Source organism: Phyllostomus discolor, chromosome 2 (assembly GCF_004126475.2).
Source record: "Phyllostomus discolor isolate MPI-MPIP mPhyDis1 chromosome 2, mPhyDis1.pri.v3, whole genome shotgun sequence".
Lineage (NCBI taxonomy): Eukaryota > Metazoa > Chordata > Mammalia > Chiroptera > Phyllostomidae > Phyllostomus > Phyllostomus discolor.
In genome coordinates this window covers 144,715,080-144,731,646 of record NC_040904.2, presented here as the reverse complement: position 1 = coordinate 144,731,646, position 16,567 = coordinate 144,715,080, and the positions used below count along the sequence as shown (strand labels likewise).

General features: G+C 37.4%; 1 protein-coding gene across 6 annotated transcripts in view; it reads right to left on the bottom strand.

The window, feature by feature from the left end:
- The window catches only part of OSBPL8 (oxysterol binding protein like 8), a 170,806-nt gene extending 154,787 nt beyond the window's left edge, over window positions 1–16,019 (bottom strand). For 3 of the 6 annotated variants that reach the window (XM_036018652.1, XM_036018653.1, XM_028503696.2), the window contains exon 1: window positions 15,559–15,867. The gene's annotated coding sequence lies outside the window, so the exon portion shown is untranslated. Of the gene's footprint in view, window positions 1–15,558 lie in introns of all 6 variants that reach the window. The other 3 variants (XM_028503692.2, XM_028503691.2, XM_028503694.2) reach the window with 3 other exon arrangements.
- Between the last annotated feature and the right edge of the window lie 548 nt (window positions 16,020–16,567).

The window sequence follows — 16,567 nt, the reverse complement described above, 5'->3', positions numbered from 1 at the left end:
CCACCTTGGTAATTCTACTCCAAACACACAAAGATCACTCACTGTCAGGGTTAATGCTTACTTCCCCACGCACTTATTCAAACACTCTCCTGAACCTGGTGTTCCCTCTAACCAATCCTTTTTTTATTCTTTCACAAGCTTCCCTCACTCTGTCCAGGAATTTGATACTAAAGTATCTCAGGCTTTCACTCTGTCACAGCCTCTTCTCTTCCTCTCACTTTCAACTATCACCTTCATGCAGTACTACGGCCTATCCATACCGCCAACCTAGAGCTTTCTCCTACATTCAAAAATCATATATCTAATGAATGACCTGCCAGAAAGGTTCAAAAACTTTAAGGTACACCAGAAGCAACTGGAGAGCTTATCCAAAATCAAATTTCTGAACTCCACCTCTAAAGCTTCTGATTCAGTAGGTTTGGAAAGAACCCAAGAACCTGCATTACTAACAAGTTTCCAGGTGACACACCCTTTGAGAACCAAGGACCTAGAGATTTCTCCCTTGGAAAAACCACAGGTACCTTAATTTCAACAGGACCTAATGGATCTCCCAGCATTTACCATAGTCACCTCCAAACCATTCTCTACACAGCATCCAGAGTGATCATTGTAAACATGATCATTTCCTGATCCTTTTTAAAAAATATTCTAATGGTTTCCAAGGAATCTTAAAATAAAAAACAAAATCCTTAACATGGTTTATCAAGCCTTGAATGACCCAGTCTTTGTCTATTGCACCATATGCTATCATTCTCTCTCTCATTTTCTTTACACTCCAGCCACAGTGGACTCTCTCAGTTTCTAGCAAAAGCCAAGTTATTTGCAGTTCCAAGATACTTCAACAAGATGTGCTGCCAGAAATATTTTTTCCTCAGCTCAAGTCATCTTCCTTGCCTCCTCTCCATTAGGTTGGCAAATTCTTATATCACCTTATAGTTCTTAGCATTTTCCACAATAGTGATTACACAACGGATTGTGCAACTAGCAGTTTACTCTGCTCCCTACCCTTCCCACACACATAAGCTCAAAAAAGTCACATGTCTATCTAGCTCCCATTGAATTTCCAGCCCCTTGCATAGTGACTTGTACTTAAATTATCTGTTGAATTAAATATCTGTCTTATGACATTAAATTATTTTGAAACCTCAAAAGGAAAGGTAAAATTCTGTAGTGCTTACAAATGAGGAAGCTTCATTAGATTCCACAATTCTGGGAGTTTGAGAAAAATAATACCCTAAAAAGATAAAATAAAATTTCCCTATCACGAGCCCTTCTGTGCAACAAGATATATAGGTATATCTGCACCAACAGAGTACAGCACTGATTTTCAAAAGCTATTCAGTAATAAGTGTATAAGGCAGCCTAAGATAATTTTTGCAAAAAAGAAGTAATAATTTACTTGTAAAACTGCATCAAAGAGTACACACAGGCTTAGCAACAGAAGTGGTTTTAGATCATGCTAAGAAGTAAGATGGGGCAGCTGCCTGGGATTAACCCTCAACATGAATAACCATAACCACAAATTACATAATAAATATGAATATAACTAAGAATTAAAATATTATGCATATAACCAAAATCTCAATTATTGTGTAAACACATAATCTATAGATTATGATCTCCTTTAAAGCAGAAAGAATACCTGACATCTATAATTCATTCACCAACTCTTTCTCTAAAGTACGAGCTAAATTAGCATAGCACTGGCCTAAGTGGCAAACACAGAATATATATAACTATCTTAAGATGTAATTTTAACTAATATAGCAGAATTTACATACAAATAAAGGTTATCTTCATTCAGAGTACTCATTTTTAGAGACCATTTCAAGTTGCCACCACACAAAGCAATTTTGGAACTCCTATCTCCAAATCACTTTCTTAACTACCTTCTAGGTTTCATTCCTTTGGTTACTGCTTGTATTTAACTGAAACAGCATTTCTCATTTTGATCCTTAATTTAATATATGGTATGCAGTTCAAAATGACTTCCCACTTTTTCCAAATATCAAATCCATTCTCAAAAGATGTCATTTGCCATCATAATATGTAGGTTAAAAGAATGAAGCTGAAGGCACTTGAAAAAATGACAATGAAATCATTCCAAAAGTGTTTTTTGACCAGTCACATTACTGAAATAAATTCAAGCTAATTCTTAGACACATAGATTCTAGCATGTTTATTTAAAAACAGGTCACATTTCTACTTTGGGCACTACTCATAAGTATGAACCCTGACTTCTGGATTTCCTGAATAAGAGATCCTGTAATGCAAAAGTACATTTACTATAAACTACAGACTAAGAAATGGAACAAGTTTTAAGAATAAAATCTGGTGGTCTACTATAGCAACATGGCTTAAGAGATACTTTAGTAAACAGATAAGATCATGACTGTAAAATGACATAGGCCAAGGTTCAAATTCTTGCTTGGTCTCTTAGTAGCTACATAACTAAGAATGTTACTTGAACATGCAGTTTGTAGAACATGAATAAGTCCATCTGTAAAATGGGAATAATGTCATCTATTTCAGAGATATTATAAGGATTATACTACATAATATATTATTTTATTGGAATTCTAGCCACTAACATTTTCAAGGGTAATCCTCAAAAGAACCCAAGGGACTATCTGTTCCAAACTCTCCATTTTACTAAGACCCACAGAGACCAAGTGGTTGCCAAGGTCACACTATTACTTAACAGGGAAAGACAATACTTCTGGCAAGTTCCTTATTTTCCCCAGTGCATCTATTTACTAAATCAGTTGGTGTTTGTAATTCCAGGTTGCACAAGCCTGTGACAGAGGGTCTCAAAGAGAGTGTCTGAGATAGTAATAAATCAAGGCCACGATATAATAATAAATCAAGGACAGTGCTAGCAAATATGATACTGGCAATCATATAGTAATAATCTAGTCTTATATGTTAATTTACAGCTAAAACTACCTGATTCTGTATAATTTTCAATTTTCTTGAAAGATCCTTTTCTAAGAATAATATGAACATTGTTTTAATTTATTAAATATGTAACTGGTAATAATAAACCAAAAGAGTAACTCAGTTTTCTACAAGTAAAATTCATACCCATGCTTAAACCAAGGGTTCTTTATTAAAAGATCAAAGTTTGAAATGCAAGATCTCAAGTTAATTCAAAACAATCTAAGGAATTTTATTATTGCTTTTCTTACTCAACCTCAAAAGCAATTTCTTCACATTTTAATACAGATTAAGAATAGCTATCTTGAACATGAAAGAAAAATGAGTATTTGAGTGCCTCACTCTGGCCTAGATGCTTCTGGGTTTTGAATTCTAGTATGCTTCTTGGCCAGATTAAGGCCAGATTAAGAATAGCTATCTTGAACATGAAAGAAAAATGAGTATTTGAGTGCCTCACATCTGGCCTAGATGCTTCTTGGGCTGTTGAATAAATTACAACAACCAAAGTATTCATCATCTTTAATTTATCATGCAAGCAACCAAGACATAATTACACTTCTGCATGCCAATTCAAAAAGGATCTATGAAAACCAACACAATATTTAATACTTGAATTGAGTCTGACTACCAAAAATGAGAAACTATGGAGATAACTGTTATATTGAAAGCCTGTTCCTAAAAGAAAACTGATCTATATAACAATAAAATAATCTTAGAGAATACAAAAAAAAATCACACATTTTCTCAATTTAATTAAAATCATAATTTGTCTGATAGTCGCAGAATGTATCGCTGCTTAATTTCAACTTCGAGTTTGAAGAAGCTAATTACCACTGTGAATTAAGAAGCTCCAAATAAACAAGACCTTGCTAGTTACAGTGCTGAATATGTTAAGTAATCAATCTCTTTAAATGAACCTCTAATTTTACAGAAGACTTTTTCATCAATAATGACAGGGTATTGTTTTTTCAATTCCTACATCATAATCATAAATTATTGGGGAAATAAAGATATAAAAACCATAACTTACCAAATAATAAATCTTTTGAAAACAGCCAAAGTATTGTTTGAAGATAATGCTGAAGATTCTATTTTAAAGGTTCAGGAACAGTGAAAAAATGTATCAAGACTATAAACATAATAGAAACAATAAAAGATATTGTAATGAGCCAATCAAAAAGGAAATTAATCATCAATGACAACAGATATCTGAAAATGCTTAGAACACATGAAAAAGGTAAAGCAAGAAACATCTAACTACTATTTAATCCAATCTCTGGATGCTAAAATCAACAGTTTCACAGAAGATAAAGTTCACAAAATATTCAGTGAATAGATGTCAACTACATTAGGGGATATTTACAACTTTGACTTTCTCTACATTATGCACAAGAGCCCATTTATTTTCTAAGGCTTCTTTAAATTTCAAATAAGTATGTACTACATGGGTTCTATAATATCTTATATAATCAGGCCAAATCTGGGAATTTAAGCCTACCAAATCAAAACCCTTCTGTCAGGATTTCAACTTCAAAATAGCTAGCATATTTAGAATATGGATTGTAAAAATTTCTGATTGCAGAAGAATTATAATTTCAATCATAAAAGATACACACTCCAACAGTTGAAACCATAGCTGTAGATGAAAGAACTACAAAGTCTCTTGAGAGAAGAACTGAACAAGATTAATAGGGAGATGCAGCAATATTATTATTGGAAGAGAGGGGGAAAATGGATAAATTTAAATTTAGTTGCCTAGGGTAATTTATAGGCAATAACTATGAAACCTGAGTATTCAGGAAAGGAGACTTGGAAATAAAAACACAGTAAGTTAAAGAAATTTAGAACAATGCCTGGAAATTTTGAAGAATATAAAATGAAAAGAGGAGATGAAAATCAAGGCCCTTAATAAGCTAGCTAGACAATCCAAGCTCAAAATTTAAAGTGTCAAAGCTTATAAGGCAGAAGAGAAGGAAAAGAAAAAGTAAAAAATATCATAAGTAATTAACCAAACTAGCTATAACTATTATGGCTGAGTAAATAAAAAAGAGTAATGCCTCACCAGTCTGTACAGAGTTAGTAAGTAAAATAAGTAAAGATTTCTAAACTACTGAAATGTCACAACAGCCACAAGCATAAAGGTAACATGCCATTCTCTAGACCAAAGTCACTATTTTATGCACAATTCTAAATGGTCTCATTCAGTTCCCAAGTAGCAAACTAAAAATGGCAAGTGAATCATAATGACACGTACAAGTTGAGGTTGATGACAAGCAAACAGAAAAACTAAGAAGCAAACAAGAATTCAAAAGAATACAAGTTTTAGGACCACTGGCATAAAGACACACATGTATATAAATCAATAGTGAAGTAACGTCACTGTATCAATATCACAATATTTATAACTAAACCTGTGTTAACAAAAAATATAGTTCAACAGTTCTGAACCTTCTGTTTACGAAGCGACAAAAGGACTCCAATAAAAACCAGTGGACTAAATATAAATTTTCTTGCCAGTTACTCCAGATATCCCATTGCAATTAAAAACAATTCATATAGAAAGAAATAAAACCATAAGAGCAAAGACATTAAAATTGGGGAAATGAGGGAATTCAACAAATTTCTAAAAGATGAAAGTAGATGTGAGATTGACACAAGAAGCAGAGAAACCCAGAGCCTCCTTTTACCCTTCAAGAGTGATGCAAAACAGTGGGAACCCATACAGTTAACAAAACCTGAGAAGCATGATCACAAAGCAATGGTACAGCAAAGGGCAAGAATGGAGAGGGGCTAAAAATAGGAGAATTAAATATCACTTGATTGACTGTATAAGGGACAACTACATTTCCCATCCCCTATCTAAAGCAGTATCTAAACAACTGATATTTACCCCCAAGAAAAAAGATAGTTGGCTTTTCTTAAAGAAAATGAATGATTACCTCAGTAGAGAAAGATAACTAGGGATGCTGGGACACAGTAAGAAACCTGTCTCATCTGACATTTAGAGGACCCACAATCTGGAAGCTAGCTCCCTTCCCTCTTACTCTAAAACAATGCTTGCCAATTGACAGTCCCTAACCTGTACTGCCCTGCCTCCTAAGTATTTCAGTCAGAATTTCTACTCCAAGGGAAAACCTAATAGGGAAAACAGTCCAAGGAGCAGGGTGGCAGAAGACAGACCCAGACCAGAAACCCAGTCCTTTTTTTGTGGAAACATGAATAGAAAACCAAGGATCACCAGGCATGTAAGGAAAACTTACATTAAAAAGAATGACTACAAAACAAACATAATAACTGACCAGAGAAGAAGAGACAACTAAGGAAACACAAGATATCTTTTAAAAATATACTTTATATATTCTGAGACTAAAAAATGTATTACAACATAAAACAAGAATGGTAGAAAAAGAAAAAAAAGGACAAGAAAATTCATAGGTTATCCTCCCCCCACAAAAAAAAATCAGCCAGAAACTATGGGAAAAAAATACCCTAAACACAGAGCAAAGAGAACCACAAAATATGAAAGTAAAAATGAGACAAGGAGGATCAATTCAAGAAAGAAAACATCAGCTTATTGAAGAGAAAACAAGCAAAAAAGAATATGAAGGGAAGAAAATATCAAAGACAACAGAGGAGAATTTCCTAGAGTTAAAGAATCTGATTCAGACAATAAGGGCAAGTAACTGCCTAGAACAAGTAACTGAAACAAAACAATCTATATATGTCATTATGACTCTGTAGCAGGAATGTAAAACAAAGAAGATCCTAAAAGCCTGCAGACAATATAAACAAAATATCTTAAAAGGATAGTGAATTAGATGGCATGTGGCTTCTATTAACCATCCCTGGATGCCAGAAAACAACCAAACAATGCTTTCAGAGTTCTAAAGGAAAATTATTTGCAACCTACAATGTTGTACTCAGCCAAACTATCAGTTTAATATGAGAATAGAATGAAGACATTTTTGTACATTGAATAAATCAAAGTTTGCCTCTCAAACAGTTTTTAGGAAGTTACTTGAGAATGTAACCCAGAAACAAAGATTGAGTACATTAAAGAAAAAAAAGGAAGACGTATAATAGAATGAATCAATGATAATGATTCATTATCATTGAATGAAACAATGTTAAGAGTACAGTGAAAGGAAAGGAGGTTTCAGAAAGAGACCCAAAACAAAAGCAGTCCAAACTGAGACAGAAATACAGGGAACTACACATAAATAGGGAACACAGTGCAACAGATACTATGCTCAGGAGTATGGGGTGGGGGCAGAGAGACTGAGAGACTATAATAAAAGCACACAGTGCAAGAAAAGGGGGCAATTAGAAACACCAAGAAAACAGAAAGTCATGTCCAACTTTTTTTAATTCAATGGCTAGGTTTTGAGTAACTGATAACATAAGTAAAATAAAATGTTATTTCATTGAACTGAAACTTGATGTTATTGACATTTTTCCTCAAGTGGCCCATGGGCTGCTTAATACGATCTGTAGAAAAGCAATCACAATCTAAGCACACTGCCTGACCCAGCATTAAATAACATTTACATAATCATAATGTCAAAATTATTTACTGGTTTTCACTATTTAGAGAGATTCTACGGACATGACAGCTGGGGTTATTTGGGTAGAAGAATGGGAGATGGATATGTTTATTTAAGCAGTAAGAAGTATAGCTACCAGTTAAGAAAGAAAAGAAGAAAAAAATGGAAATACAGATGTCTAAATTGATAAATTAATAGAAATATGGATCAACATTTAATATAAACCAGTATATTTCATAAAAACAACACAGCTTTCTTTATTGCATATTCATAAATAAGCCTCCCCCCATGAACGCTGCCCATCTCCTAAAACGGGAAAAAATCCTTTAATTAAAGATAAGTTTCTTTCAGTTTAAAATAATTTCAGGTTAACTCAGTTTTTAAGACAGCGGTTCTCTGTTAAGGGTGAGTTTGTCCCCAAAGGGACACTTGCAATGTCTGGAGACATTTTTGGTTGTGTAACTTGGGAAGGTAGTATTAGCATCTAATTAGTAGAGAATGAGGATGCTGCTGAACATTCTACAACACACAGGCAAGCCACTCACAAACAATTAGCTAGCCCAAAATGTCAACAGTGCCAAGCTGAGAAATCCTGCTTTAAGGGAACTCTTCATACTTTTATAGAAAATTTTTTGTCATTTCTCTCGGCTCCTGATTCTAATGATGGTATGTGGTCATACAGAAAAGCTTCTGTGGGAAACAGGGATTGTTATGATTGGTGTGAATGCAGACCTGAAGACTGCCCTTTGGGTCCTCACAGCCTTTGAGGTTTGGCCATTGGCCCTCATTGAGTCATAAAGGCATATGCTGCTGTGTATGTTGGGACAGTATCCAGTTAGGGATTTCCTAACTTGGTTCCACCTCAGTTCCTGATGGTATGAATATCCTCAGGGCCTCAATGATCTCCTCTATGCAGCCCATGCTTATAGTTAAGGCAACATTAGCTGCCCAACAAATAAACCCCAAATTTTCAGTCATTTCACATAATTAAAATTTCTCATTGAAGTTACAGTCTGGAGTGGGTGCTTCTATTTGGTGCACAGCTTTCTCCCACATGGTAATTTAGGGACTCTAGATCCTTCCAACTTCATGGCTTTAACATAACATGAGACCCTCCCTGCCTCTGCATCTGGCCTGTGGAAGGGAAAACAAGAACACTTCAACCCAGAAGTTACAACATATTTTGAATTCACATTCCATGGCAAAACCTGGTCACATGGCCCCGCTTCAATGCAGGATGGGAGGATGCGGGTAGAGGAGAAAATGACTGAGAAATGCATTACTGGCTGAGCAACCACTTCCCATTGTAAACTACACTACATGAGGAAGCACAAACTATGGTGTGGCAAAGCTGAATCTGCCAGTCACCCTCCCTAAAACCTCGTTCAAATGGCCCCTCCCTTCACAGTAATAGCCTCATGATAGGCTTGCTGGCTCTCTGCTAACTTCTATTTCCTTCATTATGATTATGTGAGAACTTCCATACCACAGAAGAACCTTGGAAAACTCACAGGATGCACCTCTGGGTCTCATTTTGACTAAATACATCATTTTCTTCTCCTGCAGCCACCTCATGTCAGCATAGGACAAGGCAATAGACTAAATAAATGGTAAGTGGCTGTACAGGTTCTGGATTTAAGCAGTCATGTTCTACGGCCTGTACTAATCTGCCTCTCCATACTTCTAAAATAATAGGTAGTAAGAGATTCTTTCCACCATCATCAATGAATATTTATAAAGGATCCATATATATCTTGCAAAACAGCCTAGGAACTATTACAAATTCCCCACTATGGTACATTGTACTGTTTTCTTTACTTCTGGATTGCTAATCTTAAATGTTATAGTCAAAACAATAGGTAAAAGTATACATTAAGCAAAGCTAGTCTTCAGAAATCCTTCACTTTCCTCTGCACTTGAACAATGTCCCTGTGCCCTCATGTCCAAGGCGCCCTACCTTATTACTCTAACCCAGTAATAATGTTACTTAGATTGGACTGCTCTCTCCCCAGATCTACCATTTCCCCAACCCCATCAAAATATACCTACACAGATTTTGTAATTTCCACAGGGGTCTGAGCCTTCTTTGTTAGAAACTGTATAAGCTGATAAACTATTATACTTCTGCTAATATGTGGCATTTGGCAATCAAAAACCAAGTTAGTTTAATGGTGGAAAATTCAGCAGCAGAAGGCTTAAATAAACTTAAGTGACTTGGATTGGTCATGGAAAAAAAAGGATAGATTTCATTACATATATTTGTGATCCTCCAATAGACTACATAATAAACATCCACACCAACTAAAAATTTAAAGTATTTATTTTAAAAATTATAACAAGTCACCTTGAAATACTGTAACTAACATGTTCTTATATTTCTAGTAGACCCTGGAATTTCCTAGTGAGAAAAGGGCAACTGAATAAATATTAAATAATTATTTGACTTACTATATTTCTTAAATTTTTTTAAAAATAGGATGTCAAATACACACAAAATAGAAAAAAAATGAGGTTATATGCCATCTTATTACAAAGTGGGTTTTCATCAGATCATAGTCAAAGCAGTCTCACAAATATCATAAGGTCAAGACCTGTTATAAGGGGCATCTGCAAATAAACTCTACAAGTCAGGGTAATTCAGTGGTTCAAAGGGGAAGCTTTGAAGTCAAAGATTTCCTTAAACTTCAAATTAAAATCCTTTTGCTAGGCTCCACCACCTGGGCCAGAGGTTTACAAAGGACAAGAAAATAGCCTGATTTGAGGGGAGTGATGGTTGGGGCGGGGGGGGGGGGGGTTGGCAGGAAGGAGGTCACTGTGAGGAATAAATATGAGAACATGACAAGTAATCTTAAAGTGCACCTGGGTTAACAGTCACAACATATTAGCTACTATGATGATGATGATGATCAGCCATTCCTACTAAGTGAACTTTGGAAGCTAGAACAATCTCCCTTTGAATCTATCACGTTTTTAACAACCCTAAATCAAAAAGTTTCTCCTCTTATTCTGAGAAGTCTTCAAGCTCTAAAACCATTTACTCTTTTTTTTTCAGTCCTTTGTGAATATAGAAGATATATTCTATCTGGGTAACTGCTTTCTTTACCATTTCGAAATTCAGACTCTTTTTAGTGTTTTTATAATGAAAATCCCTCCCAAATATTATACAAATAGACTATTCCATGGGTTATAAAGACTTCACAAAGTATAACAAAATTTTGAGATTTATAAAAGAAAAAACAGCTACTGGAACAAAAAGCTTAGAGAAGAAATGATACAGAGGTCTATTAGCCTGCTCAAAAAATACTGAGTGTTTTACATGACTCCAATCCAGGAAGACAAACAATGCAATTAAAAACTGGGCAAAGGGCCTGAACGAACACTTCTCCAAGGAGGACATACAGAGGGCCGAGAGACATATGAAAGGATGCTCAGCATCACTAGCCATCGGGGGATGCAAATTAAAACCACAATGAGATACCATCTCACACTGGTCAGAATGGCCATCATAAACAAATCGGCAAACAAGTGCTGGTGAGGTTGTGGAAAAAAGGGAACCCTAATACATTATTGGTGGGAATGCAGACTGGTGCAGCCACTGTGGAAAACAGTATGGAATGTCCTCAGAAAACTAAAAATGGAACTGCTGTTTGACCCAACAATCCCACTGCTGGGATTATACCACAAGAATCCTAAAACACCAATTCAAAAGAACCTATGCACCCCAATGTTCACAGCAGCACAATTTACAATAGCCAAGTGCTGGAAGCAGCCTAGGTGCCCATCAGTAAATGAGTGGATCAAAAAACTATGGTACATTTACATAATGGAACACTACACAGCAGAAAAAAGGCGTTCCTACCCTTTGCAACAGCATGAATGGGACTAGAGAGCATTATGCTTAGTGAAGTAAGCCAGGTGGTGAAACACAAATACCACATGATCTCACCAATAAATGGAAACTAATCAACAAAACAAATAAGCAGGCAAAATATAATCAAAGATACTGAAATTAAGAACAAACTGACAGTAACCAGAGGGGAGAAGGGAGGGAAATTACAAGGGAAAGAAGGGAAAGGAGTGTCAAAGAACATATATAAAGGACCCATGGACAAAGACAAAGATAGGTAGGATTGAGGGTAGGAGGAGGGGGTGGGTGGGACAAGGAAAAGTGGTGGTGGCAAAATGGACAGAACTGTATTCAAACATTAATAAAAAAAAATTAAAAAAGAAAGGATAAATGAAAACCTGCACAGTTTTTAAAAATAAAAGTGAGATTTCAAAATAAAAAAAAATATTGAGTTCTAAAATAAAGTGCAACAGGTAGACATCCTTTACAGTTTACAATCACTCAGATCACTAGAAAATATAGAGGACTTTTTTGGCAACTTTTTTTCTTAATAGCAGGAAAATCCCATTTCTTCACAACAATGAATAGATAGATGGCATGACAAACAAGAGCAATTTCTTCAAAAACAAATTCTGTAGAGAAGAAAAACCTAAAAGGCTCAGATTTCCAGCCATACATATCCCTTACTTGATACTTTAAAAATCTGATGGGTCTACCATTCTTTGTGTTAATATTTAGAACACAAGCCTCCTTTCTATTAGAATACATATACTTGATTGAAAGAAAACTAAGCATCCAAAATTTTGAAACATAGTAATATGTGGGTCAACTCAAAGTTCAAGTAGATATTGAATTTTTTGACAAACACACCAAAATAATTCTTAAAAATCTAAAGACAAAGAAATGTTTTAAATAATTTAATGATTGTTGATTTCTCCTATGTGTTAGATATTGAGGTAGGCACTTTCATATACAATATGTAATTTCATTCTCCCAACAAGCATATGGGATAAGGATTATTATCCTCCTTTTAGAAATGAGAAAACTAAGGCCCAGTTTTTTGCCCAAGGACACTTGCTTACGTAAGATGTAATTGGAAATCCAATTCAAATTTTCTGATCCCCAGTTCAATTTTCTTGCTTTCACTGTACCGCTGTCACTTTCAAACTCAAGCACTCTAAATCACAACTCTTCTAAGGTGTGTCAACCTATCTCTCTGGGAGAGGCAATAGTTGTGAGAGAAGAAAAATTCTTCATGTTACCAAAAATAACTTTACTTAATCTGATGTGATTACCAAATCCCATTTAAATGTTTTGGTTCATGCTGTCTATCTCTTGAGAAAACTTGCTTACCTTCAGATATTATAACCATTTCTATAAGACCGAACTCAAGAATCACCTCCTCCAAGAAAGTTTCCCTGATTAAATGACCTGCTCCCCTCTTCCTAAGCCAACATCCTTCTTTATCACCTCACTGCATATACAGTATCTACTTTGGACTACATTATCACATACACCTCTTTGTTTTCCAGTCATATGTCTGGAACTACATTTTTTTCTTTCAATGACTATTAAGCATTTTCAGGGTCAATGGTAAGCAAAATAGACAAGGTCCTTGTTACCATGGACAGATTACATTGTTTGCAACTTTAACAAAGGTAAAAATAACACAGAGAGTAAGGATATGATGTTTTAGGACAAGGATTCCTTCCCTACAAGGTCTCAGAAGAAAGCCTGCAAACTTGACAACATTTTTTAGGGAGAAAAAAAATCCCTTCTATTATGTCTTCCAGGTGAGACCCTCAACCTCATGCCATTGAGAAGGTATATGAGGGGGTGAGGGACCAAGGTGGAAGGAAGGAGAGATCTAAAATCTCTCAGGGATTTCCCACATACTGACATGAAATCTTTACACATGAGTCCAGACATCTCTTTCCGTGTCCCATCTACAAGAAAACTATACTTCAGCCACAATTGCTACAATCAAGCACCTCCATCAATCTCCTTGCACACAACCACCTTCATTAATGAAGTACCCAGAGACTTTTTATGTAACCTGTATTTATGTAATATTTGTAGGTCATATTCCTAAGAATATAGGAGAGCCTATGGTCTTCTATTTTGACTCTCCCGATGCTCGGATATCTTTGCTACAAACGTGTTTGGATTTAAATAGTATAATATAAATATTAAAATATAATACCTCAGGTATTGCTATTAGGAAAGAATTTTCCAAAATAATATTAGAAAGCTACATTTAAGTATCAATTCTTTATTCTGTCTTTCATGTTTCAACACAAGTAATCTGCTCTTAGAGGATTATTTATAAACAAACCAAATTTAAATGTATTAAAAGCATTCCCTAATTGAAGAAATTCTGCAGTCTGTCCTTTAAAAAAAAGACCCTTTGGTAATGAAGATTTTATAAATTCATAATTTTATCATTTTTTTCTCAAATCAAAACAAACTAAAACATAACCACATTACACAGAATTACATATTTCTTATTTTTTCATGGCTTAGGTGCATTTTATTAGTTTTCTTTAGAACTGTATATTTCTCCCCAAAGTATACTTTAAGGTTTTTCAGTTCAAAATGAGCCAAAAAACTAGCTATTGCCAAATTTCTAAGTGCCATAAATGTGTTCTAAGAAACATATTTGATTGCCTCTAAAATGTAATAACATTATAAATGAAAAAATATAATATCTTTTCACAGATCATAGATACAATAATATTCAATATTCGGTATTCAATAACAGAAATAAACCATGACCATTTTTAATTAAACAGGCATTTCTAAGCACCCGTGTAGGATGTACTGCAGCTCCAACTGTGCACATGGAATTTGACCACAAAGACTTAATCTGCATAATTAAAGACCTAAAAGGTAGTTCTTATGTTTCATCTGGTCCCTTTCCCAGTACTCTTAACAGGCATATTATAGTCGTTCCATACACAGTTGTTATCAAAAAAAGAGGTAACGAATATTTTAAATTAGTCATACTTTCAATAGAGGACAGACTGCATACCCTTACTCTTCCTTCCCCAACTTGTTCTGCAAAACTAGCATGATCTTAACAATTTCATTGCAAAACAAGTTCTGCAAGCACAGAAATTGACCATACTCTCTGTGTGATCAGTTTAGATGCCTGATGGGATGCAGAAACCCTAACAAGCAATTCACCCATGTTTCTCCACAATCTTGCTCTCCTTGGAATCCTAAAAAGTGGGAAAATGGTTTAAAATGGTTATTTTAAAAGATCTAAGAGACACTAATTTGAAGCTAAGTTTCAAAGGAAGTTAATAATACTACCATAAAACAGGACAGCCTAATATTACTCAGATGTCATTTTAGTCTTCCAGCATCAGAAAGGCAAAAACTCCATTAAATTATGTATTTAATCAAATATGCTTATATCATCAGTTAGATAAGTTTCAGTAGGAACCCAAGTTACAACACCTATTATTTCACACAGCATCTAGATAAAATGAAATTAGGTGTGTTCCCCAGAGCAGATGTCTCCCGAAGAGTGTTAAATGGCTTTTGTGAATGGAAAATATGCATATACAGTTGCTTCGCCTCAGTCGGTCTTGAGTGGGTGTCTCAATGAACCAAAAGCACACTCCGTATGTGAAGCTCCTTGGAACCTGCTCCACTCATGAGAATGGGCTTTGAAACAAACTTTAAATTAAAAGTACAGCAAAGGCTTCGCGCTTCTCTTACATTACAAGAGGGCCACGGGTACCGAGGTTCAGAGGGACAACACTGTGTCATCCAGCTCTGCAAGGGCGGGTGCAGTCTGCGGCGCGCGCGGCACAGCCTCCACCCGGGCTGTCACAGGAAAACCGGAGCCTCGCCTTAACCGCAACAAAGTGACAGCATCAGCTCCCCTGGGCGCGGGGGCTCCCGGCGAGACCCGACTGTCCGCCCAAACTTTGGGAGGAGGCAGACATTCAGGGCGGCTAAAATGCTTCTACCTCCCCCAGCCCCTGCCGCGGCTTTGTATGGTTTCAGACGCACTGTGGTGGGCCCCAAAACACTCCACCGCCGCCAGCCTTCGGAATACCCCAGTACAAAAGGGGACAAAGGAGCCAAAGAGAAACTCCTCGGCGCGGACTGCCCGGAGTCCCCGCTGGCCCAAGCTCAGAATGTGAGGTCAAGGAGGTGCAGTCGCCGTAGGGGTGTGAACCCACCGCCCCCTAACTGAGAAACGCACGCGACACTCACCGAGGTGGAGTCCCCGGATTGGCGGGGCTCCGGGAGCTGTTTCTCCGGGGGCCCTGCACACGTCCGGTCCGACCTCAACTTCTCCCCGCCGCTGTCGGCGGCGGCAGGAGGGAAGAGAGCCCTGAGGGCTTTGTCTCACCGATGCGGAGGCGCTGCAGGCTCGACCCTTCAAGGGGGACGAAAACTCCGGCCCCGCAGTCCACCGGTGGGAGCAAGCCCCCACCGTCCCTCTGCCTGCGGGGTACCGGTGGCGGCGGCTGCCGCGGCGAAAGCTAACGCTACAGCCGTTGAGGTAGCCGCTACCACTACCGCCTGGCCCGCAGCACGTCGCGGCCTAATGTTGTCATCTCCCTTGTCACCGCCTCTCTGGGCAGTCAGTGCATCAGAGATCCTTCACATTAGAAGGCCCTCTCCTCTCGTTCCCGCCCCAAGGCGCGAGGGCTCAGGCCACACCCCTTCTCATCACGTGACGGGGAGCGGAAGTGGCAGCCAGCAGGCCTCTCCTGCCCGGCCGGCGGCAACCGCGCCCAAGCGACTGGCAGCACCTTGTGCTGCTAGACTTATCGCCACGTGGAAGCCTCCGCACACCGGAGAGCTGCCGCGGGGTGCGCGCCCACCGCCTCCCGCCCACTCCTGAGAAGTGCTAAGGCGAGGCTTTCTGGACCGGTTGTACAGGCTCCTGCCCAATCTGAGGCCACTACAGGGTGGAGCTCCCAGCTCTAGGCTCTGGAGCCCAGGCTCCTTTAGAGGCCGGAGCGTAAGACCCGCCTCCCCACCCTTGGGCTTGGCTCAAGTTTTAATCAACCAAAGCGGGGAAAAAAGTCTCTTGGTGTCTGGCTTGAAAAGCAGTAACTGCTTGTTCCAATTTCTAGTAGCACCTTAGTTATGGCTTTTAATTTACTGTTTTTCATTAGGGGTTTTTATTTTTAAGGACAGGATGGTACATTTCAATAAGACTAGGAGGAAAATAGCCCTAGCAAACCTTTTTTTGTTGTTTCTAGTCTTGCTT